This window comes from Odocoileus virginianus, chromosome 3 (genome assembly GCF_023699985.2).
Source record: "Odocoileus virginianus isolate 20LAN1187 ecotype Illinois chromosome 3, Ovbor_1.2, whole genome shotgun sequence".
Taxonomy (NCBI): Eukaryota; Metazoa; Chordata; class Mammalia; order Artiodactyla; family Cervidae; genus Odocoileus; species Odocoileus virginianus.
The window spans coordinates 29827847-29854176 of NC_069676.1; the positions used below are offsets into that span (position 1 = coordinate 29827847).

General features: G+C 36.8%; 1 protein-coding gene across 2 annotated transcripts in view; it reads right to left on the minus strand.

The window, feature by feature from the left end:
- Window positions 1-1161: 1161 nt before the first annotated feature.
- The window catches only part of LOC110126769 (protein FAM170A-like), a 45626-nt gene continuing 20457 nt past the window's right edge, over window positions 1162-26330 (minus strand). For both annotated transcript variants that reach the window (XM_020876635.2, XM_020876636.2), the window contains exon 6: window positions 1162-1359. The gene's annotated coding sequence lies outside the window, so the exon portion shown is untranslated. The remainder of the gene's footprint in view (window positions 1360-26330) is intronic.

Here is a 26330-nt window from a genome sequence, read left to right on the forward strand (position 1 = left end):
GAAAGGATACATGCACCCAGTGTTCACTGCATTGGTGTTTACAATAGTCAAGACATGGAAGCAACCTAAATGTCCATCAACATATGAATGAATAAAGATGTGGCACATGTATAAAATGGAATATTACTCAGCCTCTAAAAATAATGAAATAATGCCCTCTGTAACAACATGGATGGAGCTGGATATTATCATACTAAGTGAGGTAAGTTGGACAGAGAAAGACAAATACCATGTGATATTGCTTATATATTAAATCTTTAAAAAATGATACAAATGAACTTGTTTATGAAACAATTTTTCATTGAACTATAATTTCCAACTTTTTAGCTCCATCCTTCCCAGTAATATAGAGAAACAAGCTCCATGACAAAGTTGTCAGTAATAGTGAGTAGTTTTAGTCATCGTTTAGAAAATCACTGGAATTATAGCCATTTCTCACAGAGATATATCTGTGATAGATATGATATGTGATAGATATAGATAGATAGATATAGATAGATATGTGATAGGATAAAAATATCTATCCTCTCCAGATACTCCATGTTGTACAGTTCCATGGCACTATATATTTTATAAACAAATGAATAAATGTCATCTAAAATTCCCAGAATTTAAACCTATTCCCTGCTTTACTCTAATCTATGTATTTATAGAAACAAATATAACAAGGCATAATTCTTAATTCTATCAGAGAATCAATCATATCCTTAGTGTACTCTCTGATTACAAAGAAAAACTTGAACAATCATAAATTTCAACTTATTGGATTAGCTTTGTGTAGTATTCAAGATATTAGTGTGATACTCTCATTTGTACATGCATGCTTAGTTATCTCTGATCCTTTGGGACCCCTTTTGGACTGTAGATTGCCAGGCTCCTCTGTCCATGGAATTTTTCAAGCAAGTATCCTGCAATGCATTGTCATTTCCTCCTCAGGGGTTCTTCCTGATTCAGAGATCAAACACTCATTCTCCTGGGTCCCCTGAATTACAGGAGGATTCTTTATCACTCAGCATCTCACAGTCTATTATTCCTCTTTGTATCATGATATTATCAACAGTGAAAAAAACTGCAAATAACAAAAATGATTATAAAACACGCTCTAAGTAAAGCATTATAGAAATGATAAAATCGCAATTGATATAATACAATAAGACCATATAAAATTGCACAAATATATTTGAGGTGTGGCAAAGAGCTACAGGTAAGAGTCAGGCAGAACTACTAAGCAGAAAGGAACTTTGAGATCTTCAGGTTAAAAAGCTTCGATTTACAGATGTATTGGTCATTCCCCATTTGTCTCTTTATGTCCCTCTTCCAGTCTTCTTTACCTTGTTCCAAAACTCAGGATGTTGCTTTCTACAAACAAATACAAAAATATTTTACCCTTTAGATTTGGTTATGTTTGAACAATGAATTAGGATTCAAAGGGTAGGAGGAGAGAGCTGTTGGGGTACTTAGGTCCCTGGCTCCCCTCCTGCTGAGGTAGCTAGTTGTCAGTGCAAGTGTTACTAGGGTTATTCTACCAAAGGCTAGGAACCCCGTATTCTACCAAAGGCTAGGAACCCCGTATAACCATCCTATAGCTCTGCCCACTGACTCCTTCAAGCCTAAATTCCCATACTGTTAGCCCTGGGCCTATTCATTCTTCCCTGTTGGTTTCTGTTATCTTTTAAAAATACCTTATTAAACTCATGCCAACTGCCCCCTTTTTAGTGCATTGTTGTCTGCTGGGAAATGAACTGATAGGAAAGATGAGATCTCTAAATCCTAAAAAGTGCAAAGACTAACTTATCTTCGTCATATTATCATTTGCTTGTGATCTTATAAAAGCAAGAAGCATTAGCATAGTTATTATAAAGGCTTCTCCTCAAGTACTGGATCAAAAATAACATTCAAAATTTCTAGTGTAAGATAAAACCAAGAGTGTTCCTGTTTGTTCCACTGCATTAAAATGTTAAGCAAAAAGAAAACACATAAAATATAAGTAACAGTCTATTCTTCAGACAAGTCTCAAGAAGTTTCATAAGTGCCTTTTCATTGTACACTCTACTAGGTATCACAGGTTCTGGAAACCTGATCACAGTGACTCAGCTAAGTGGAAGAGCCTAAGGTGGAACTAAGTTCTTTACACATTTGGGCTCTGTGATTCAATCTAGGCACTAATCAGCATAGATGATAAGCTCAATGTTTTTTGAGAAACTAAATTATGTTGCCACATGGGATGAGGAAAAGAGAAATCTGGAAAACAGACAAGAACAATAAAATGAGTGGATTGGCAAATTTTACAAAATCTGCAAAAGTCCTTGATTGTAATAAAATGGTTAGGTTCAATACTTCTTGTTGCATATTTATCTCAAGGAAGCCACAATGAGCGTGAACACCAATCCTCAGATTCCTAGTGAAGAGTGAGAGCCTGGGAAACTGTGATACACACAGTCCAACTGAAACCACAATGGTTATGAGGAGATTTTCTGGAGAAATAGCAAGGACGATTAACAAGAACACACTGGTGGCCTTAATTTTCCGACATCATTGCCAAAAGCCACAAGACAAACCTGTGAGTTGGAATGACTCTTCTCCTCCACTAAGTTTTAACTAACAACATAGCAATAATTTGTTACCAAAACAGCTCCAGTATTCAACCAAATTTTTGAAAGAATAGCGGTTTCATTTCATGAACCATGTCACATCATTATCAAGGCAGAACCTTTTCATTTTTATAAACTTGATTCATTTCCACAAGGAAAAAACAGATTATATATAGTAATTATAATCATCAACATTTATGGAAAACTGATACATTACCTGATGAAATGAATTTTTAAAACCCATTATATACTTTCCTTGAGATATAAAGGTAATAAACCCAACTCCTTTTATCTCCATCTGAGCTTCATGTTTCTTTACAAAGTTGTTTATATTCTGATTTTTATATGCCTGCTCTAGGAGGGACTGTAACTTCAGTACTCTGACCACCTCAGTTGTGTAACTATGTGATAGTTAATGTATGTAAACATCAGGAAGCTGTAACATTTTAGCAGAAAACAGAGGAAAGCCTGCTAAAATGTTGAAGTTGGGTATTTTTCTTTCCTTTCTAGAATTGAGGAATTCAAAGAATGAGCTATCAGATTTCTGTTCAGCAAGTCACATTTAAAGACCAGGGGCCTAGAGTTGTTTAATCCATACCAGATGTAAGGAACAAAGGTAGAAATAAAGAAAAAGGAGTCTGAATCCTGCATTGCTATAATTAAAAGAAAATAGAATTTTTTTTTCTTTGTATTAGGGCAAAGGAAAAAGTAATACATACCTAAAACTGTACAAGAAAACTTCAATTTTATCACAGTAACAATTATTATGCTTTAATAATATACCTGTAATTGAGATAGACTTTTTTAACAATTACTTTGTGTTATCTGGTTTATACCCTTTTTTAAAAGCTGTTGATCTAGGAGCTTTTCTTAGGATCTAGTAATACTAATAGAAACTCTGAAACTGTTCTGATACTTTTCTGACGTTTGCTTTTAAGATCTATAATTTCTTCAGATTCCTGAAAATATGTTCAGAATGTAACTACAATGTTACTTTCATTATCATGTGTGCCTGGTCTCTTAGTTGTGCCCAACTCTTTGCAAGCTCAAGGACCATAGCCCACCAGGTCTCATAGCTCACCAGGCCTCACTGTCCATGGGATTCTTCAGGTAAGGATACCAGAGTGGGCTGCTGTTTCCTTTTCCAGGGGGTCTTCCTGACCCAAGGACCGAGTCTCCTGAGTCACCTGTGTTGGCACGAGGTTTCTTTACCACTGAGTCTTCTAGGAAGCCCCATTTCAATATTGCATAAAATGTTTTTTGTTAGTCCTTATTGGCTGGTGTGAATCCTCTCAATATGTATTACTTAAGTTATAAAACATTTTCTTTAATCATTTCATTAACATTTTTGTTCCTTTTATTGTTTTACTCTCTTTATTTGAAATGTGTCCCACAAAATTTCCAATTCAAGTTTCATTAGTTCATTAGATCAGTCTTTCAGCTCAATAATTTATTTTTTTAATTAAAAGTTTTTTCTAAGGTATATTTATACTGATATATTTCATTGAATGTTTTACATCTGCCACCAAATTATAAACTTTTGAGATCTCAATTTTTGTCTCTTTTAGTGGTAGCCCACTTTGTTTAGGGAACATTTCATGCAAAGATGGTCTCAATAAAAGACAGAGATGGTATGGACCTAACAGAAGCAAAAGATATTAAGAAGAGGTGACAAGAATACACAGAAGAACTATACAAAAAAGATCTTCATGACCCAGATAATCACGATGGTGTGGTCACTCACACTCACCTAGAGTCTGACATCCTGAAATGTGAAGTCAAGTGGGCCTTAGGAAGCATCACTCCGAACAAAGCTAGTGGAGGTTATGGAATTCCAGTTGAGCTATTTCAAATATTAAAAGATGATGCTGTGAAACTCCTGCGCTCAATATGCCGGCACATTTGGAAAACTCAGCAGTGGCCACAGGACTGGAAAAGGTCAATTTTCATTCCAATCCCAAAGAATTCTCAAACTCCTACACAAACTGCACTCATCTCACATGCAAATAAGTAATGCTCAAAATTCTCCAAACCAGGCTTTAAGCAATGTGTGAACTGTGAACTTCCAGATGTTCAAGCTGGTTTTAGAAAATGCAGAGGAATCAGAGATCAAATTGCCAACATCTGCTGGATCATCGAAAAAGCAGGAGAGTTCCAGAAAAACATCTATTTCTACTTTATTGACTATGTCAAAGTCTTTGACTGTGTGGATCACAATAAACTGTGGAAAATTGTGAAAGCGACAGGAATACCAGACCATCTGACTTGCCTTTTGAGAAACCTGCATGCAGGTCAGGAAGTGACAGGTAGAACTGGACATGAAACAACAGATTGGTTCCAAATAGGAAAAGGAGTATGTCAAGGCTTTATACTATCACACTGCTTATTTACCTTCTATGTAGAGTACATCATGAGAAATGCTGGACTGGAGGAAACACAAGCTGCAATCAAGATTGCCGGGAGAAATAGCAATAACCTCACATATGCAGATGACACCACCTTTATGGCAGAAACTGAAGAAGAACTAAAGAGCCTTTTGATGAAAGTGAAAGAGGAGAGTAAAAGAGTTGGCTTAAAGCTCAAGGTTCAGAAAACTAAGATCATGGCATCCGGTCCCATCACTTAATGGCAAGTAGATGGGGAAACAGTGGAAACAGTGACAGGCTTTATTTTTTGGGCTCCAAAATCACTGCAGATGGTGACTGCAGCCATGAAATTAAAAGACATTTACTCCTTGGAAGGAAAGTTATGACTCACCTAGACAACATATTAAAAATCAGAGACATTACTTTGCCAACAAAGGTCCATCTAGTCAAGGCTATGGTTTTTCCAGTAGTCATGAATGGATGCGAGAGTTGGACTATAAAGAAAGCTGAGCGCTGAAGAATTCATGCTTTTCAACTGTGGTGTTGGAAAAGACTCTTGAGACTCCCTTGGACTGCAAGGAGATCCAACCAGTTCATCCTAAATGAGATCAGTCCTGGGTGTTCATTGGAAGAACTCATGCTGAAGCTGAAACTCCAATACTTTTGCCACCTGATGTGAAGAGCTGACTCATTTGCAAATACCCTGATGCTGGGAAAGATTGAGGGCAGGAGGAGAAGGGGATGACAGAGGATGAGATGGTTGGATGGCATCACTGATTCAATGGACATGGGTTTGGGTGGACTCTGGGAGTTGGTGATGGACAGGGAGCCCTGGCATGCTGTGCTTCATGGGGTCACAAAGAGTCGGATATGACTGAGTGACAACTGAACTGAAATTTAAATTTATTAGTCATGATATAATCAAAACAGACCTTTCAAGAAAATAGTATCTTTTGTTCAAAGTAAATTTTTTTATATTGGTCAGACCCAATTTTTTAAAGACCACTTTTCACATATTGAGTTTCTTAATATAGTTTAGAATAAATATAATTCAAAAATTGAGGTTATATTTAATATTTTGCTGGACATTTTATTGTTACTCTTGATATTTACAAGGTGATAATTTTCACATTGCTAAGTTCTTGACTTATATCCAATAATTTATATCCAAATAAAGCTAGGATTTACTTGAAAATCACACATTAAAACTGGGATAGTAAGTATTCCATGTGTAATGTGTTTTGGTGCTTTACCTCATTTCTTTAGAGCACTTAAGATATTACCCTAAGAGATAGTATTTTGATATATGTCTATCTATCTATCATCTATGTAAAAGCCCAGAATGTGACACGACTTCATTTCAAACACTAAGTTTTTTCTTTATTTATTTTTTCATTTATTTTTATTAGTTGGAGGCTAATTACTTTACAATATTGTAGTGGTTTTTGCCATACATTGACAGGAATCATCCATGGATTTACATGTGTTCCCCATCCCATCCCTCTGGGTCTTCCCAGTGCATCAGCCCTGAGCACTTGTCTCATGCATCCAACCTGGGCTGGTGATCTGTTTCACCCTAGATAATATACTCGTTTCAATGCTATTCTCTCAGGACATCCCACCCTCGCCTTCTCCCACAGAGTCCAAAAGTCTGTTCTATACATCTGTGTCTCTTTTTCTGTTTTGCATATAGGGTTATCATTAGCATCTTTCTAAATTCCATATATATGTGTTAGTATACTGTAATGGTCTTTATCTTTCTGGCTTACTTCACTCTGTATAATGGGCTCCAGTTTCATCCATCTCATTATAACTGATTCAAATGAATTCTATTTAATGGCTGAGTAATATTCCATTGTGTATATGTACCATAGCTTCCTTATCCATTCATCTACTGATGGGCATCTAGGTTGCTTCCATGTTCTGGCAATTATAAACAGTGCTGCAATGAACATTGGGGTGCACGCGTCTCTTTCAGATCTGGTTTCCTCGGTGTGTATGTCCAGGAGTGGGATTGCTGGGTCACATGGCAGTTCAAAACACTATAAATGTCAGGACTGCCTCCAGTGTATTTAGGCCCTGTTAATGACTGCCTCTCTACCCTAGCAGGTATAAAGTGCTGGTATTCCAACTTTTACATGTATTGTAGCCTGCAGCACTTAAAATCTCCCAACTCTAGAAGTGGACTATGTTTTAAACAGGGTTTCGAGGACTATTCTGAAATCATAAGACATATAACTGCTCTGACAATAAATATAGTCCAAGCCAAAACATATGGCATATAAACAATCTTTGGCTTATATAAGGCAGCAAGATAATAGCAGAATCTGTATATTTTAAAGGATGCTGCTTTTGTACCCGCCAAAGGACACACCAGATATCCTGCAGTAAGTGAACAGAGAATAAACCTTGGTTCATCTAGACAATGGAATGTTATTCATCACTAAAAATGAATGAGCTATTAAGCCATAAAAAGACATGGAGGATTCTATAAGAGAAAGAAGCTAATCAGAAAAGGCTACATACTGTATGATTCCAACTATACGAATTTCTGGAAAAGGGTAAAATATAGTTGCAATTAAAAGGTCAGTGGTTGCCAGGGTCAGGGTGTATGTGTAGATGAATAGGCAAAAGACTGTAAAAAGACTCTGTATGATATTATAATGATGGGTATACATCATAATACACTTGTATAAATCCACAGAATGTACAATACCAACAATGAATGTGTGTGTGTGAGTGTGCACTCATGTCTGACTCTTTACAATCTCACGGACTGTAGCCTGATAGGCTTCTCTGTCCATGGAATTCTCTAGTCAAGAATATGGGAGTGGGTTGCCATTTCCAACTCCAAGGAATCTTCCCGACCTGGGAATCGAACCCAAGTCACCTGTGTCTCCTGCATTGGCAGGCTGATCCTTTAGCACTAGCACCACCTGGAAAGCCCAGGAATACTGGAGTGGGTTGCTATATCCTCCTCCAAGGGATCTTTTTGACCGAGGGATCGAACCCGAGTCACCTGTGTCTCCTGCATTGCAGGCAGATTCTTCACCGCTGAGCCACAGGGGAAGCCAACAGTGGATGCTAGGGTAAACTGTGGACTGTGCTCAGTCGTTCAGTCATGTCTGAGTCTTCATACCCCCATGGACTGTAGCCCACCAGGCTCCTCTGTCCATGTGGACTCTCCAGGCAAGAATACTGAAGTGTGTTGCCATGCCCTCCTCCAGGGGATCTTCCCAACCCAAGGATCAAACCCAGGTCTCCTGCATTGCAGGCAGATTCTTTACCATCTGAGCCACTAGGTAGTTCGTTATAATGTGCCAATGTAGGCTCATCTTGTTGAAAAGAAATATATATATATATATAAATATACACACAGACCTCTCTAGCGGCTGCTATTGATAAGACTAGAGGATATGCCTGGGTAGGGGGAGGGTGTATATGAGAAAACACTGTACCTTCCACTCAATTATGTTGTAAATATAAAACTACTCTAAAAATAAAGTCTTTTAAACATTTTAAAAAAGATACTGATAAGGGTTCTGTCTGAAAAGATGGATTGAAATATTTTGGCTTAGAACTTGAGGTGATTTGTAAGAGTAACTAATTTTATGAAAGTAGCATGATCATCCATTCGGATGACTGCAGCCCCTAGAAAAAATGTATAGTCACTTGAGGAAGAATTATCCAACTCAGTATTTTTAGGTGGTTTCTATGTACTTGAAACCTAGCCATCTTGGGAGAAAACATCCTTGCCAATATCTGGGTGTTGTGAGATACTGTTGTAGAAAGAGGAGCTGAAGAAAGAAAACTAAATGATAAGTTCTTCTTGCAAAGGATGAATAATCAGGAACACCATAGGACAGAATGGTGTTCTATAGGGCACAGACATTTGGCAACATCTAGAGATATTTTTGATTGTTGTAACTAGGGCAGAGAAGAAAGGGGAAGATTATTTGCATGTAGTATTTGGAGGCCAGTAACAATACTAAACATCCTACAATGAACAAGACAGCTCCCTCCCTCCCAACTGCAGCCAAGAATTATTTGATCCAAAGTTTTAATAGTGCCTAAGTTGAAGAACTTCTTCTATAGAGAAAAGAAAAAAAATCATCACACTACTAGAGAAGAGCAGAAGAACATGGCAACATGGTGATACAATCAAAAGCAGAATGATGCTTTAAGTCAGCACGTGGGGTGCAATTCACATTAACAGAAGAAATGTGGGAGCAAACACTAGGAATGCTTGGCAGAAAACAAAGGAATGACCTCATTGTGGCACAAATAGAGGTCAGAGGTCTTAGGAGCATTCTGTATAAGAATTTTTTTTAGCCCAATTGTTTACCATAGATTACCTCCAAGCTTTTTGATAAAGGCTTAAATGATTTAAAGGTAAAATCCCCATTATAAAATCAATAGCTCCATAGATAACTATAAAATGAATGGTGCTAAAATATAACCAATCCTTAAACTTATCTGGAAAGAGCAGAGGAAAAATAGGATATAGTGTTACTGTGTATTTTCTTCTACTTTCTATGCTCTTTAAAACTAGTTTTATTTTTTCCTGAAAAAGTAATAAATCTATACCATCCTTTTCTAACTTTATAATATGTGAATCATGAATCATGTTAGCCCATGTATCCCATCAAAAAACGACATAGCTACATATAGCTATGTATGTATACACACACACACACACACACACACACACACACACACAGTGGAATTCTTTACCTTCTGAACCACCACTTCCATTTAAAAAGTAAAATTAAACATTACAGTGGAGGATAAGATGGTGGAGGAGTAGGTAGACATGGAGTACATCTCTCTCCACGGATACTCAGGAATACACCTGCAGACGCAGAAGTGCATGCAAAACAACAGCTGAGAGTGAACAGGAGTACCTGACCAGCGGAAAAGAATATGTAGACCCACACAAAACTTGGGAGGACCAAGGAGCTGGGGGGAAAACAGGAGTGTTAGTAGAACTGGACCTGCCCTCGAGGGGTGGGTGAATTGAAGCAGGGTCCGATTCCCACACTGAGGCAACTGCCTGAGTCAGAGGAGAAACATTTGTGGCTGAGAGTAAAACAGCTCATCTGTGGCAGCCTAAGTGTAATGAGAATCAGACAGTCCTTGCCACAGCATACATGCCCCAGACGGCACAGTGGCTGGGAGCTGGAGTTTAGGGACTGTGGAGCAATCCTCAGGCAAGGGCTGCTGTTGACTGCAGAGAGATGGATGGAAGGGATGTGAGGGAGGAGACTGTGCTGGGAAATACCTGTGGAGGAAAGCCAGGCAGCCGTGGAAGCAAGGGGATACGGCTGAGTCACGTGTATGGGGTGGAGCCATCCATAGCCTCTCTCCCCCCACACGCCAGTGTGGGCAGCTGAAAAATAGAAAGGCTGGCCCATCAAACCCTGACACATTGAACTACAGAGTAGGACCCCACCCAGGGCGCCTGTTTAAGCGCCTGATGTGCCCATCAGGATCCCAGCCAGGAGAGCGGGGGTGGGGGGTGCCTCTATGTGCCTTATACACAGAACAACAGAGAAGGACCCCAGGCAAGGCAGCCCTCTAGTGCCTGAACAGGCGGAGCTATGGAGAAAGGCTGGCCAAAGAGGCCTTCTGATCGCCAGTTACAAGAGGCTCGATAAAGACTCTGATAGGGCCACAGCGTCTGCAACGGAGGCAGTCCATGTCCCCTGCACACCTGCCGCCACCAGGGTCCCTGCAGGCCAAGCAGCTGAGTCACCTTCCTGCTCAACTCGCAGTGGGGCAGAGCTGGCACAGGCAAAAAAAAGTCCTGCACCTATGCGTGCAGGGTCGCTTCAGTAGTGTCCAACTCTTTGCAACCCTATAGACTGTGGCCTGCCAGGCTTCTCTCTAAGGAAAGGGGTTCTCCAGGCAAGAATACTGTAGCGTATTGGCCAATACTGGTTGCCATACCCTTCTAGAGCACTGTATTTCCTGCTGTCCCCAAGCAGCTGCACCACCTCCACTCCTGGCCCTCACAGAGGCAAACCCAAGTCCTCCAGGGCAGCGTTAGGAGCAAACCCCAGTGGACGACCCACATGCAGAGGTGGAAATAAAACCACAATTGAAACCCAGGGGCGGTGTGGCTAAGGAAGAAGATCCAAAACCCTCCCAACCAGCTGCACAAGCTGCAGATTAAATCCACACAATCAATCAGGCAGACTCTGTGTCTATGGAATATATAAAAGGACATTGAGAGCTCCCGCAAAAGAAAACGCACTAGTTCTGATAGCTGGGGACATTGGAGGCAGGAACACACAGTAGGACCAGATTAGAATCTGAGCTGCCCCCACGGCAGGTCCAGAGATCAGCACAGTCTTGGAGGGCATCCCAGGGAGGTGAGGCGGACTGTGACTCCCAGCAAGAGAAAGGACTCTGACAGCAGAGACTCGAGAAAAACATTTGTTAGTCTTATGTTTTGACTTGTTCTATAGATTTTTTTGATTTTTTTTCCCCTTTTTATCCCTCCTCTGTTGTAGTTGGCAATTTTATTGGCACTATGAAATTCAATTAAGCTTTTGAGCTTTTTTTTTTTGTCTTTTCTTCCTCAATCATTTTTTATTGTTGCTAAAAACTTCTGCCTCTATGCTTTCTGCAGTTCTGGGAGGCTTTTTTTGTTTTTAATTTTTCTCTTTTATTAATTTAATTTTTAATCTTTTAAACCTAGTATTATTTTTTCTATATTTATTCCTTTGCTTGCTTTTCCTACTGTTCTTTTCCCCTTTCAGGTAATCTTTAATATATATATATAAATCTTTATCTACCCCTATTTAACTTTGCATATCTACTCTTTCTTTCTTTTCTTTCTTTCCCTTCCTCTCAACATATTTGTTAGTTTTATTTTCATTGTTTTATTCCCCAATTGGTACCTTGCTTTAGTTGTGTTTTCCAGTTTGTGCTTTAGTTAGTATTGTTCTAGTAGATATAACTTTTGGTTCACTTTGCTCGCTGGGTCAATCTACTGTACTTCATTTTTGTTGGACTGTTTTGATTTTGCTTAGGGGTGTATATGTATATATTCAGTCACACTTTTAATTGTTGTTACAAACCTCTGCCTCTAACTTGGGCCATTTCAATTCTGTGGAGTTTCCCCTTTTTTATACTTTTCTCTTTCTTTTTTTTTTCTTTTTTCATAATTTTAATTTTTTAAAACCTAGTATATTTTTTCTACATTTATTCCTTTGTTTGCCTTTCCTACTGTTCTTTTCCCCTTGTACTTAATCTTTAATGTATATAAATCTTATTCATCTACCTCTATTTAACTTTGCATATCTATTCTTTCTTTTTTAAATTTCCCATCCTCTCAACATATTTGTTAGTTTTATTTTCATTGTTTTATTCCCCAATTGGCACCTTGCTTTAGTTTTGTTTTCCAGTTTGTGCTTTAGTTAGTGTTGTTCTGTTAGATATAATTTTTGGTTCACTTTGTTCACCAGGTCAATCTACTATATTTTACTTTTTTTGGGGTGTTTTGATTTTGCTTATGGGTGCTATGTATATGTGTATATTCAGTCACACTGTTTATTGTTGTTATAAACCTTTGCATCTATGTTGGGCTTTTGCAGTTCTGTGGAATTTTCCTTTTTTTTTTCTTTTTCCTTTTGTTTTTTTCTTTTCATTTTTATAATTTTAACTTAATTTTTAAAAACCCATTATATTTTTCTATATTTATTCCTTTGTTTGCCTTTCCTACTGCTCTCCTCCCCTTGCAGTTAATGTTTTATATATATATATATAAATCTTCACCTACCTCTAACTTTGCATATCTAATCTTTCTTTCTTTTCTTTCCTCTCCTCTCAACATGTTTCTTAGTTTTGTTTTCATTGCTTTAATCCACACTTGGCACCTTGCTTTAGTTTTGTTTACCAGTTTGTGCTTTAGTTAGTTTAGTTCTTAACTGGTAAATATAATTTTTGACTTCTTTGTTCTCTGGGTCAATTTATTGTACTTTACTTTTGTTGGATTGTTTTTGACTTGTCTCATAGGTGTATATGTATACGTGTATATTCCATTATTTTAATTATTATTTGCCTGATTTTGTAACTGCCATTTGTCTGGGGTTCATCTTTGGTTTCTTGTTTTTGGATATTTGTTTTAATCTCACTTAATGCCATAACAAACCATTTGTGGAATCTTTGTTCCTGACCAGAGATCAAGTCCTGAGCCTTTGAGGTGGGAGCACTGACTCCAAGATCCTAAACTACAAGAGAACTAACCCTAGAGGGTATCAAATAGTGATAACTCACATAATGGAAACCACTGGAATACAAGACCTGGCATCATCCAACCATCAATAGCACCCTGCACAGGATGCCTCACCTAAACAACAAAGGAAACAAAAATACAAACCCAATCATTAGCAGACAGGATTACCATCTCACTCAGTCTTTCCCATCAGAGGAAAAACAAACAAACCAACCAACAAAAACTCAGCACAAATATCACCCTATAAGAAGCTTATACAAACCACTGGACCAAGGTTAGAGGGCAGAAACCAAAAGAAAGAAAGAATTCAACCATGAAGCCTGGGAGAAGGAGACCTCAAATACAGTATGCTAAAAGAAATAATAATGAAAAGGCAGAGAAATATTGCACAAATAAAGGAAGAAACTAGAAGTCCAAATAAAGGAAGAGGAAATAGGCAAACTACCTGCAAAAGAATTCAGAATAGTGATCATAAAGATGATCAAAAACCTTGTAATCAAAATGGAGAAAATGCAAGAACCAATTAAGAAAGACCTAGAAGAATTTAAGAATAAACATGCAGAGACAAACAACACAATTACTGAAATTAAAAATACTCTAGATAGAATCAATAACAGAATATCTGAAGCAGAAGAACGAATCAGTGAGCTGGAAGATAAAATGGTGGAAATAACTGCTAAAGAGCAGAATAAAGTAAAAAGAATGAAAAGAATGGAGGATAGTCTCAGAGAACTCTGGGACAGTAACAAACACATCAACATTTGAATTATAGTGATCCCAGAAGAAGAGAAAAAGAAAGGGTATGAGAAAATTTTTGTAGAGATTATACTTGAAAATTCCCCCAACATAGAAAAGGAAATAGTGAATCAATTCCAAGAGGCACAAAGAGTCCCATATAGGATAAACCCAAGGAGAAACACACCAAGACACATACTAATCAAACTAACAAAGACTAAATACAAAGAAAGAACATTAAAAGCAGCAAGGGAGAAGCAACAAGTAACATACAAGGGAAACCCCATAAGTTGACAGCTTATCTTTCAGCAGATACTATGCAGGCCAGAAGGGAATGGCAGGATATATTTAAAGTACTGAAAGGGAAATCTCTACAACCAAGATTACTGTACTCAGCAAGGATCTCATTCAAAATTGATGGAAAAATAAAAAGCTTTTCAGAGAAGCAAAAATTAGAATTCAGTACCACCAAACCAGCCTTACAACAAATATTAAATGGATTTATATAGTCAAGAAATACAAAAGAAGAAAAAAGATCTACAAAATCAACCCCAAACAATTAAGAAAATGGCAACAGGAACATATATATCAATAATTACTTTAAATGTAAATGGATTAAATGCTCCAACTAAAAGATACAGACTGGTGTATGGATACAAAAACAAGATCCATATATATGCTGCCTACAAGAAATGCACTTCAGATCTAAAGACACATATAGACTGAAAGTGAGAGGATGGAAAAATATATTCCATGCAAATGGGAAGCAAAAGAAAGCTGAAGTAACAATCCTCATAACACTCAAAATAGACCTTAAAATAAAGAAGGTTACAAGAGATAAGGAAGGACACTACATAATGATCAAGGGATTAATCCAAGAGGAAGACATAACAATTGTAAATTTCTGTGCACCCAACATAGGAGCACCTCAAAACATAAGACAATCACTAACAGACATAAAAGAAGAGATTGACAGTAACACAATAATACTAGGAAACTTTAGCACCCCACTCACACCAATGGACAGATTATCAAAACAGAAAATTAGTAAGGAAACAGAAGTCTTAAATGATACATTAGATAAGATGGATCTCACTGATATCTTCAGAACATTCCATTCAAGTGCAGAAGAAAACATCTTCCTCTCAAGTGCATGTGGAACATTCTCCAGGACAGAGCACATATTAGGTCACAAATCAAACCTCAGTAAATGTAAAAAAATTGAAACCATACTAGCATCTTCTCTGACTACAATGCTATGAGACTAGGTATCAATTACAAGGAAGAAAAAAACTGTAAGAAACACAAAAACATGGGGATTAAACAACATGCTTCTAAATAACCAACAGGTTACTGAAAAAATCAAAAGGGAAATAAAAAAAATTCTAGAAACAAATGACAATGAAAACATGACAAGTCAAAACCTATGGGATGCAGCAAAAGCAGTTCTAAGAGGGAAGTTTATAGCAATACAATCCTACCTCAAGAAACAAGAAAAGCATCAAATAGACAACCTAACTTTACACCTGAAACAACTGGAAAAAGAAGAACAACAAAAAGCAAGATTAGTAGAAGTAAAGAAATCATAAAGATATGAGCAGAAATAAGCAAAAAGAGAAAAGAAAGAAACAATAGTAAAGATTGATAAAATGAAAATCTGGTTCTTTGAGAAAATAAACAAAATTGGCAAAGCTTTAGCCAAACATCAAGAAAGAAAGGAGAAGAATCAAATCAACATAATTAGAAATGAAAAAGGAGAGGTTACAACAGACAATGCAGAAATACAAAGGATTATAAGAGACTATTACGAACAACCATATGGCAATAAAATGGATAACCTGGAAGAACTGGAAAGATTCTTAGAAAAGTTCGATCTTCCAAGACTGAACCAGGAAGAAATAGAAATTATGAACAACCCAATTACAAGCAGTGAAATTAAAGGTGTGATCAAAAATCTCCCCAAACAACAAAAGCCCAGGAATCAGAGGGCTTCACAGAGGAATTCTATCAAATATTTAGAGAATAGCTAATGCCTATCCTTCTAACACTCTTCCAAAAAACTGCAGAGGAAGAACACTTCCAAATTCATTCTATGAGGTCACCATCCCCGATACTAAAACCAGACAAAGACAACACAAAAAAAGAAAACTACAGGCCAATATCACTGATGAACATAGATGCAAAAATCCTGAACAAATTTTTAGCAAGCAGAATTCAGTAACACATCAAAAAGCTCATACACCATGATTAAGTTGGGTTTATTCCAGGAAGGCAAAGATTCTTCAATATATGCAAAATCAAACAATGTGATACACCATATTAACAAATTGAAGATAAAAACCATATGATAATCTCAGTAGATGCAGAAAAAGCCTTGGACAAAATTCACCACCCATTAATGATTAAAACTCTTAAAAAAATGGGCATAGAAGGAGGCTACCTCAACAAAGTAAAGGCCATATATGATAAACCTATAGTTCAGTTCAGTTCAGTCACTCAGTCATGTCCTACTCTTTCCGACCCCATGAATCACAGCACGCCAGGGCTCCCTGTCCATCACCAAATCCCAGAGTTTACTCAAACTCATGTCCATTGAGTCAGTGATGCCATCTAACCATCTCATCCTCTTGTCATCCCTTTCTCCTCCTGCTCTCAGTCTTTCCCAGCATCAGGGTCTATTCAAATGAGTCAGCTCTTCACATCAGGTGGCCAAAGTATTGGAGTTTCAGCTTCAGCATCAGTCCTTCCAATGAACACCCAGGACTGATCTCCTTTAGGATGAACTGGTTGGATCTCCTTGCAGTCCAAGGGACTCTCGAGTCTTCTCCAACATCACAGTTCAAAAGCATCAATTCTTCTGGGCTCAGCTTTCTAAGCCTACAGCAAAGATTACTCTCAATGGTGAAAAACTGAAAGCATTCCCCCAAAGATTAGGAACAAGACAATAGTGTCCACTTTCGTGACTATTATTCAACATAGCTACAGTATTCAGAGAAGAAAAAAATAAAAATAATCCAGATTGGAAAAGAAGAAGTAAAGCTCTCACTGTTTGCATATGACATGATACTGTAAATAGAAAACCATAAAGATAGTATCAGAAAATTACTAGAGCTAATCAGTGAATTTAGCAAGGTTGCAGGATACAAAATCAATACACAGAAATCACTTGCATTTTTATATACTAACAATGAAAAATCAGAAAGAGAAATCAAGGGATCAGCCCTATTCACCATTGCAACGAAATGAATTAAATATCTAGGAATAAATTTATCTAAGGAGACAAAGAACTGTACAAATAAAATTATAAGACACTGATGAAAGAAATCAAAGATGAGATAAACAGACAGAGAGATATTCCATGTTCCTGGGTAGGAAGAATCAATATTGTGAAAATGAAATACTACCAAATGCAATGTACAGATTCAATGTGATCCCTATCAAATTACCAAAAACATTTTTCACAGAGCTGGAACAAAAAATTTCACAATTCATATGGAAACACAAAGGACCCCGAATAGCCAAAGCAGTCTTGAGAAAGAAGAATGGAGCTGGAAGAATTAACCTTCCTGACTTTGGATCATACCTTGAAGCTACAGTCATCAAGACAGTATGGTATGGCACAAAAACATAAATATATACCAAAGGAACAAGATAGAAAGCCCAGCAATAAACCCAAGCACCTATGGGTACCTTATTTTTGACAGAGGCAAGAATATACAATGGGGCAAAAACTGCCTCTTCAATAAATGGTGCTGGGAAAACTGGACAGTTACATGTAAAAGAATGAAATTAGAACACTTCCTAACACCGTATACAAAGATAAATTAAAAATGGATTATAGACCTAAATGCAAGACCAGAAACTATAAAACTCTTAGAGGAAAACATAGGCAGAACACTTGATGACATAAATCAAAGCAAGATCTTCTATGACTCACCTCCTGGAGTAATGGAAATAAAAACAAGAGTAAGCAAGTGGGACCTGATTAAACCTAGAAGCTTTTGCACAGCAAAGGAAACTATAATTAAGGTGAAAAGACAACACTCAGAATGGGAGAAAACAATAGCAAATGAAAAAACTGACAGAGGATTAATTTCCAAAGTATACAAGCAGCTCATGCAATTCAATACCGGAAAAGCAAACAACCCAAACAAAAAGTGGGGAAGAAACCTAAACAGACACTTCTCCATGGAAGACATACAGATGGCTAACAAACACATGAAAAGATGCTGAACATCTCATTATTAGAGAAATGTAAATCAAAACTTCAATGAGATATCACCTCATACTAGTCAGAATGGCCATCATCAAAATGTCTACAAATAATAAATGCTGGAGGGGATGTAGAGAAAAGGGAATGCTCGTGCACTGTTGGTGGGGATGTAAATTGATACAGCCACTATGGAAGACGGTATGGAGATTTTTTTAAAAACTGGGAATAAAACCACCATACGTCCCCACAATCTCACTCCTAGGCATATACCCTGAGGAAAGCAGGGTTGAAAAACACACATGTATCCCATTGCTCATTGCAGCACTACTTATAATAGCTAGAACATGGAAACAACCTAGATGTCCATCCACAGATGAATGGATAAAGAAGTTGTGATACATATACACACAATGGGATATTACTCAGCCATAAAATGGAAAGCATTTGAGTCAGTTCTGATGAGGCAGATGAACCTAGAAGCTATTATACAAAGTGAAGTGAGTCAGAAAGAGAAAGATAAATATCATATTCTAATGCACATATATGGAATCTAGAAAAATGGAACTGAAGAATTTATTTACAGGGCAGCAGTGGAGAAACAGACATAGAGAATAGACTTTTGAACATGGGGAAAGGGGAGGAGGGGGTGAGATGTATGGAAGGAGTAACATGGAAACTTACATTACCATCTGTAAAATAGGTAGCCAACGGGAATCTGCTGTTTGGCTCAGGAAACTCAAACAGGGGCTCTGTATTAACCCAGAGGGGTAGGATCAGGAGGGAGCTGGGAGGGAGTTTCAAAAGGGAGGGGATATATGTATACCTATGGCTGATTTATGTTGAGGTTTGACAGAAAACAACAAAATTCTGCAAAGCAATTATCCTTCAATTAAAAAAATTAAAGTGAAAATAATAAGAAATTAAGAATCAAAAATATAAAAGACCAAAATATTAGCAGTTTCATGGAGTCACATTCATGTGTAAATACCCAGAAAATGATGGAAACCTGGGTTAGAGTGACAAATCATGGTTACATTTTTTACTGATTTGATAAAAATCTATACATGTGCAAATATAAGAAATTTAATATACTCCATTTACAAGAAAGAAAAAGGAAACTTTGTGAAGACATACCATAAACAAATTGCTTAATGACAGTGCTAAATAGAAAAATCATAACTAGTGAAAAAATGTGACATTAAGTACAGAGGAATAAGAATGAGGATAACAGCATTTTTTTTGTAGGCAACAATACAAAGTAGAAGAGGGGTGAGCAGTTATCTCAAAAGCACTGAGACAGAAAACCTGTCGATCCAGAAGCCTTTGTCAGGAAGAAGATGATATCTAGGATGAATGACTCGATGTAAATCACTCTTCCAATGAAGAGTAACTATAAACACTTGAAACAATGATCAACTCATAAGTGATCAAAAAGGCCAACCTCAGAAGCCAGGATAAGTCAGAATTTTGCCCAAGAAGACTTTGAGATAATCTACCTCAAATAATAGAATTAAGAACTAACACTTCCACTGGGAAGACTCAATGTAAGGAAATTGTTGAAATGGTCAAAAATGAAGTTTATACATGAGTTACTTTCACTTCAGGACGTTAAACATTTTCATAAAAAGTCGACAGGCAAATATTAAATTGCAAGAAAATCTTTCTTTTATATATATAGACTCTTAAAAATTGAGACCAAGGCTGAGAAAAAAAAGTCAAAATATATGGACCATTCACTAAAGAAAGAACGCAAAAAACCCTTAAGTGGAAAAATATATATCCATTCTCACTAAGACTAAGAAAAACTAAAACAACAGATGCATTATTTCTCACCTGTATGATTGGCAAAAATACTAAATTCAATAATATATTCTATCAGTGAGACTGGAGAACATAAATTATTCCAGATTATGGCTAGTGGGAATATATAACAGTTCAAACTCGAAACAGTATAATTTGGTATATCAAGTAAAATTAAAGATACACTTACATGTTTGACCTTCTAGGATCATAATCCAAAAGTACACATTCACAAAGAGAGAATATAGGCACAATGCTTTTATAAAAGCATTATTTATAATATGAATAGATAACTGAATCAATATGGTAATTGGCCTAAACACTTCTCTCAACTAAACTCATCCAAAATCACTCATATGGCCTATTGAATGGGTCACAGAAGTAAAGGAGATCAAAAAGGCCTGCAAATTCCTGCTTCTAAATCCCAACCCCCAGCCCTTTCTACTCCTATATAAAAGGACTCATGGTCATACTAGCGATTTCCTCCATACACTTTTGGATGATTCAGTTACACCCTTCTATTCTTAGAAATGTACGAGAGAAGCAAACACTGATACCTGACCTTTCCTTTTCTTTCTGATATTCCTCTTCCAATATTTCACCAACTGGAAAGCAACATCTTCCTACCTCTTCTAATGTGTAAAGAATATCACTTCCATTCTTTTTTTCTTCCTAGGATGATATTCTCTCCTGTTCTAGATGGAATGGCTGCAGATTCTGGGTGGGGATGAGGTACAGATGGATACTGACATATATTGTGTCAATATTTTCAAAGTTCTACTTGCATTGAACTTAGTTTGCGAAACAGAGAACTGCCTATATCTTGTGTAAGATTGGCAGTGCCAGAAGAATAGAGAAAACAGACAGGTTAGGGAATACTGTTTGCTTTTCCTGTTTGGATCCCACAATGTGTAATCAATTTTTTGATTACTAAGGTAATTTTCTGACTTGTGACTATTATAAAAGTTACCATGGTAACTTTCAACTTACTGAGCCGTCATCTAAAAATGTAATTTCCTATAAATGTGGAGAAGGGAAGGACTTCTGGTTTCTAAAATTCTTCTCTATTATTTGTGACTTGGAAATGAAGAGGATATCAGAAATGGTATTTTTGAATTGTTCATTCAATAATAAGCAGATGCACTTTAATGATCACAATCGTTATTATATTAAAAACACATATAATAAAGTGAGATTGGTACATTGTTCTGTTAAAAATAGATTGATTGAAAGCCATATGCTCTTGTATTTGGTGCTGAGATACATTTAAAAAATTTCAGATAGAGCTTAATAATGATAGCCTGGTAAAGCTAAAAACTCCTTTTTAGAGTAAACTATGTGATCAATGGTAAATGCTCAGGTGCTTTTCTTGTGGCTGTGGATGAAATGCAGCATGTTCTGTTGCTTAGTAGCTCAGTTGTGTCTGACTTTTTGCAACCCCATGGAATGGAGCCCACCAGACTTCTTTGCCCATGGGATTCTCCAGGAAAGAATACTGGAGTGGATTGCCATGCCCTCCTCTAGAGGATCTTTCCAATCCAGAGATCAAACCCAGGCCTTCTGCATGGCAGGCAGATTCTTTACCATTTGAGCTACCACGGAAGGCCAAGAACACTGGAGTGGGTAGCTTATCCTTTCTCCAGGGAATCTTCCCAACCCAGGAATCAAATTGAGGTCTCCTGCATTACAGGCGGATTTCTTTACCAGCTGAGCTAACAGGCAAGCACCCATATTCTAGAAGTGCCTTATTGCAGTAAGGGTATGACCTGCATTTCTGAATGTATTTTATTATACTCATATCATACTCATATATGAGTATATCATATACTCATATCACCAAAACATATATATCTTTAAAACTCTATTAATGAGAGTAACTTAGTCACTAAAAGGAAATTAAACTACTGTTTATAGGCTTTTTTAATTGAGTCAACTTGTTATAAAAATAAAATTTAAATCTTATCTGGTGTTTACTTTTTAGTTGAATTGGTGACACTGCAAGATATTTTAACAAAGGCTTGTTTTGTTTGGTCATGAAAGCCATTATTAATTTACCTGAGAGTGTGTATGATTAATGTAAGTTCTTTATGTGTAAAAGATAAGCCTATTTTTAAAAGCACATATGTGAAAATCTCAAATACTATCTACAATATAGTTTTCTTCAAATGCTAGACAGAAATTCCACTGAAGGATCCTTGTGTGTGTGCATGCTAAGCTGGTTCAGTCACGGCTGACTCTTTGCAACCCCATGGATAGACTGTAGCCTTCCAGGCTCCTCTGTCCATGGAATTCTCCAGGCAAGAACACTGGAGTGGGTTGCCATTTCCTTCTCTAGGTATTACCCTTAAATGGGTTCAAATGAAATCTGAAAAATGCATAACAACAACAAAAAAATCTCTACTATGCTTCTAGCCTTCAAAAGAAGCCAAAAAAATAAATAAATAAAAGGAAAATGGGGCTTAAAACTAAGTTCATCCTATGGTTCTCAAATACAAGGACTATCAGGCAGAATATCTGCCTCAAGATAACTGTAGGGGTATCTTAAAGAATTTAGAGGTATTGGGATTACCTAGGTAGCTAACTATTTACCTATATTCAGAACAAACACAAGTCTGTCCATTTTTTCTACTTGAAATCACACAAAAGAAACACAAATAGACTGACCATGCCAGGATGGAACTATTTTATATACTTTATATCCTCAAGTCTCAGTACTAGTATGACAGTAAAGATATGAATATGCTTTCTTGCAAACAAGGACATGCTAACACAGAACAATGCAGTAGTTACGGGCACTGACCCTCCACCAAGTCAAAAATCCAGGAATTATTTACAGTCCACATTCCAGTACATTTGGTTCCTCCATATCTACAGTTCTGTATCCAGAGATTCAACCAACTACAGGTCCTGTAGTTCTGTAGTATTTTAGCAAATACTATGGAACTACATTCCCATATAACTAGACTCATGCAGTTCAAGGGCATGATATTCAAGCACAAACTGTTTCTAAATTTCTGCTTATTAATAATTACAAGATACGTCACACTTTCAAAACCTTTTTAATTATGCAAGGCATATTAAACTTGAGGATATAAAGTTTGATTTCATTTATTGGTATCACATGAAATGCTGATTAGTTTTTTTCTTTTTTAGATAGACAAGTTTTTTTAGAGAAATTTTATGTTCACAATAAAACTCAGAGAAAGGTACAGAGATTTCACATATATCCCCTCCCCCACACATGTATACAGAGCCTCCCCCATTAGCAACATTCCCTAGCAGAGGGGTACATTCCTCACAATGGATAAACCTACACTGACATGTCATTATTACTCAAAGTTCATAGTGTACCTTACTTTTTGATGTTGTACATTATATGCATTTTATATCCATCATTATAGTATCCTAAAAGTATTTTCACTGCCTTGAAAAATCTCTGTGCTGAGTATTCACTCCTCTCTCCTCTATCTCACTCCCAGCAATCACTAATATTTTTAATGTCTGCAAAGTTTTGCCATTTCCTGAAAGTCATAGAGGTGGAATCACATAGTATGTAGCCTTTTTAGATTGCTTCCTTTCACTTAGCAATATGGATCTAAGGTTCCTCCATGTCTTTTCATCGTTCATTAATTCATTTCTTTTTAGCATTGATAAGTTCTTTGGATTTTCAAATAAAATTTTTAAATGACAAACTATTTTAAGTCACTCTATCTATAATGTAGAACATTTAAAAAATTACCATGAATGAGAAAGTTACACAATATGAAAATAGCATGAATTTAAAACAAAGGCACACAACTATGAGATTCAATTTTCAACATGTTTAAAACTAAAGAGCTGTCCTTATCACACTAAACATAATTTTCCATATTTAAGTTGGTATGTGTTAGTCTGTAAAAGAACTAGAATTTTATAGCAAAAGTATTAAACCATTATAGTTATAAAAGTAGTAGATTTTTTAAAAATTTTATTTCACAGTACACTTAGTTATACTGGGATTGAGGAAGAAAATGGAAAGTATACGATTTTGAATCTCAGAAGCATATAAACATGTCCTTCTATAGGCAAGTAAAAAAATCAAGTCAATATATGCCACAGATATTAGAATTATTAGCTATCATATGGAAAATAAGAGTAAGAAACAAATGCCAAAAATGAAATTGGTAGCATGTCAGAATTTTTACTCTCTTTAAACATTTAACAAAATTCACTGGGGAGCTCTTTAATATATATCACTTTGCAAAATACATGTTATACTTCATTCCCCGAAGAAACCTACCTGTTATTGGAGAGATAAGGTATATTTTTTTAACAATTAACAGACTGTCAAAACTTATTATTTCCATATGACTCAGCTTCAAACACGCTGTACTAAAAACTGGAAATGAATGAAAAAAATATTTTGAGTATCCATTGTGTGCCAAGCCCCTATTTGCAAGGTAGAGCCAAAACAGCCAAACAAAGGCACTGAAAACTGAACTGACATTGAAACAAACCATCATTGCAGAAAATGATACAGAATTTGCACTCTGAAATTCAGCTGATTGCATGTAAAAACATAAAATAAATATTTTCCATATGATTTTAACAGAAGCCAGAATCATTCTTTGGATTAAAAATATGTCAAATACAATTTACATTACCAAAAAAGAACTGTTTCTCAAGGAAGCAGATAACCCACAGATGCCAATCTTATCATGACACAGATGTTCAAATTTTCAAAAAGACCTTAATGGAGCTATTATAACTGATCTGTGAGGTGAAGATAAACACTAAATCAGTGGGATGATGTATGTGTTAGTCGCTCAGTCGTATCCGACTCTCTGAAACCCTATAGACAGTACCCCACCAGGCTCCTCTGTCCAGGGGACCCTTCAGGCAAGAATAATGGAGTAGGTGGCCATTTCTTCACTTCCTGCCATAAGGGTGGTGTCATCTGCATATCTGAGGTTATTGATATTTCTCCCAGCGATCTTATTCCAGCTTGTGCTTCAGCCAACCTGGCATTTTGCATGATGTACACTGCATATAAGTTAAATTAACAGGGTGACAATATACAGCCTTGACGATTCCTTTCCCAATGTGGAACCAGTCTTTTGTTGCATGTTCGGTTCTAACTGTTGCTTCCTGACGTTCATACAGATTTCACAGGAGGCAGGTCGGATGGTCTGTATTCCCATCTCTTTAGAATTATCCACAGTTTGTTATGATCCACACAGTCAAAGGCTTTTGGTGTAGTCAATAAAACAAGCATAGGTGTGTTTTATACTTTTTAATTCTCTTGTTTTTTCTATGATCCAACAGGTGTTGGTAATTTGATCTCTGGTTCCTCTGCCTTTTATAAATCCAGCTTGAACATCTGGAAGTTCTGGGTTCACGTATTGTTGAAGCCTGGCTTGGAGAATTTTGAGCATTATTTGTTAGCCTGTGAGATGAGTGCAATTGTGCAGTAGTTTGAGCAGTCTTCATCATTACCTTTCTTTGAAATTGGAATGAAAACTGACCTTTTCCAGTCCTGTGGCCACTGCTGAGTTTTCCAAATTTGTTGGCATATCAAATGCAGCACTTTCACAACATCACCTTTTCGGATTTGAAATAATTGGAATTCCATCACCTCCACTAGCTTTGTTTGTAGTAATGCTTCCTAAGGCCCACTTGACTTCACATTCCAGGGTGTCTTGTTCTGGGTGAGTGATCAAACCATGGTGATTATCTGGGTCATGAAGATCTTCTTTATACAGTTCTTCTGTGTATTCTTGCCACCTCTTCTTAATATCTTCTGCTTCTGTTAAGTCCCTACCATTTCTGTCCTTTATTGAGCCCATCTTTTCATGAAATGTTCCCTTGGTATCTCTAATTTTCTTGAAGAGATCTCTAGTCTTTCCCATTCTGTTGTTTTCCTCTATTACTTTGCACTGATCACTGAGGAAGGCTTTCTTATCTCTCCTAGCTATTCTCTGGAACTCTGTATTCAGATGGGTATATCTTTCCTTTTCTCCTTTGTTTTTGCTTCTCTTCTTTTCACAGCTATTTGTAAGGCCTCCTCAGATAGCCATTTTGCTTTTTTGCATTTCCTTTTCTTGGAGATGGTCTCAATCCCTGTCTCCTGTACAATGTCATAAAACTCCATCCATAGTTCATCTGGCACTCTGTCCATCAGATCTATTCCCTTAAATCCATTTCTCATTTCCACTGTATAAATGTAAGGGATTTGATTTAGGTCATATTTGAATGGTCTAGTGGTTTATTCTACTTTCTTCATCTGAAGTCTGAATTTGGCAATAAGGAATCCATGATCTGGGCCACAATCAGCTCCCAGTATTGTTTTGGCTGACTGTATAGAGCTTCTCCATCTTTGGCTGAAAAGAATACAATCAATCTGA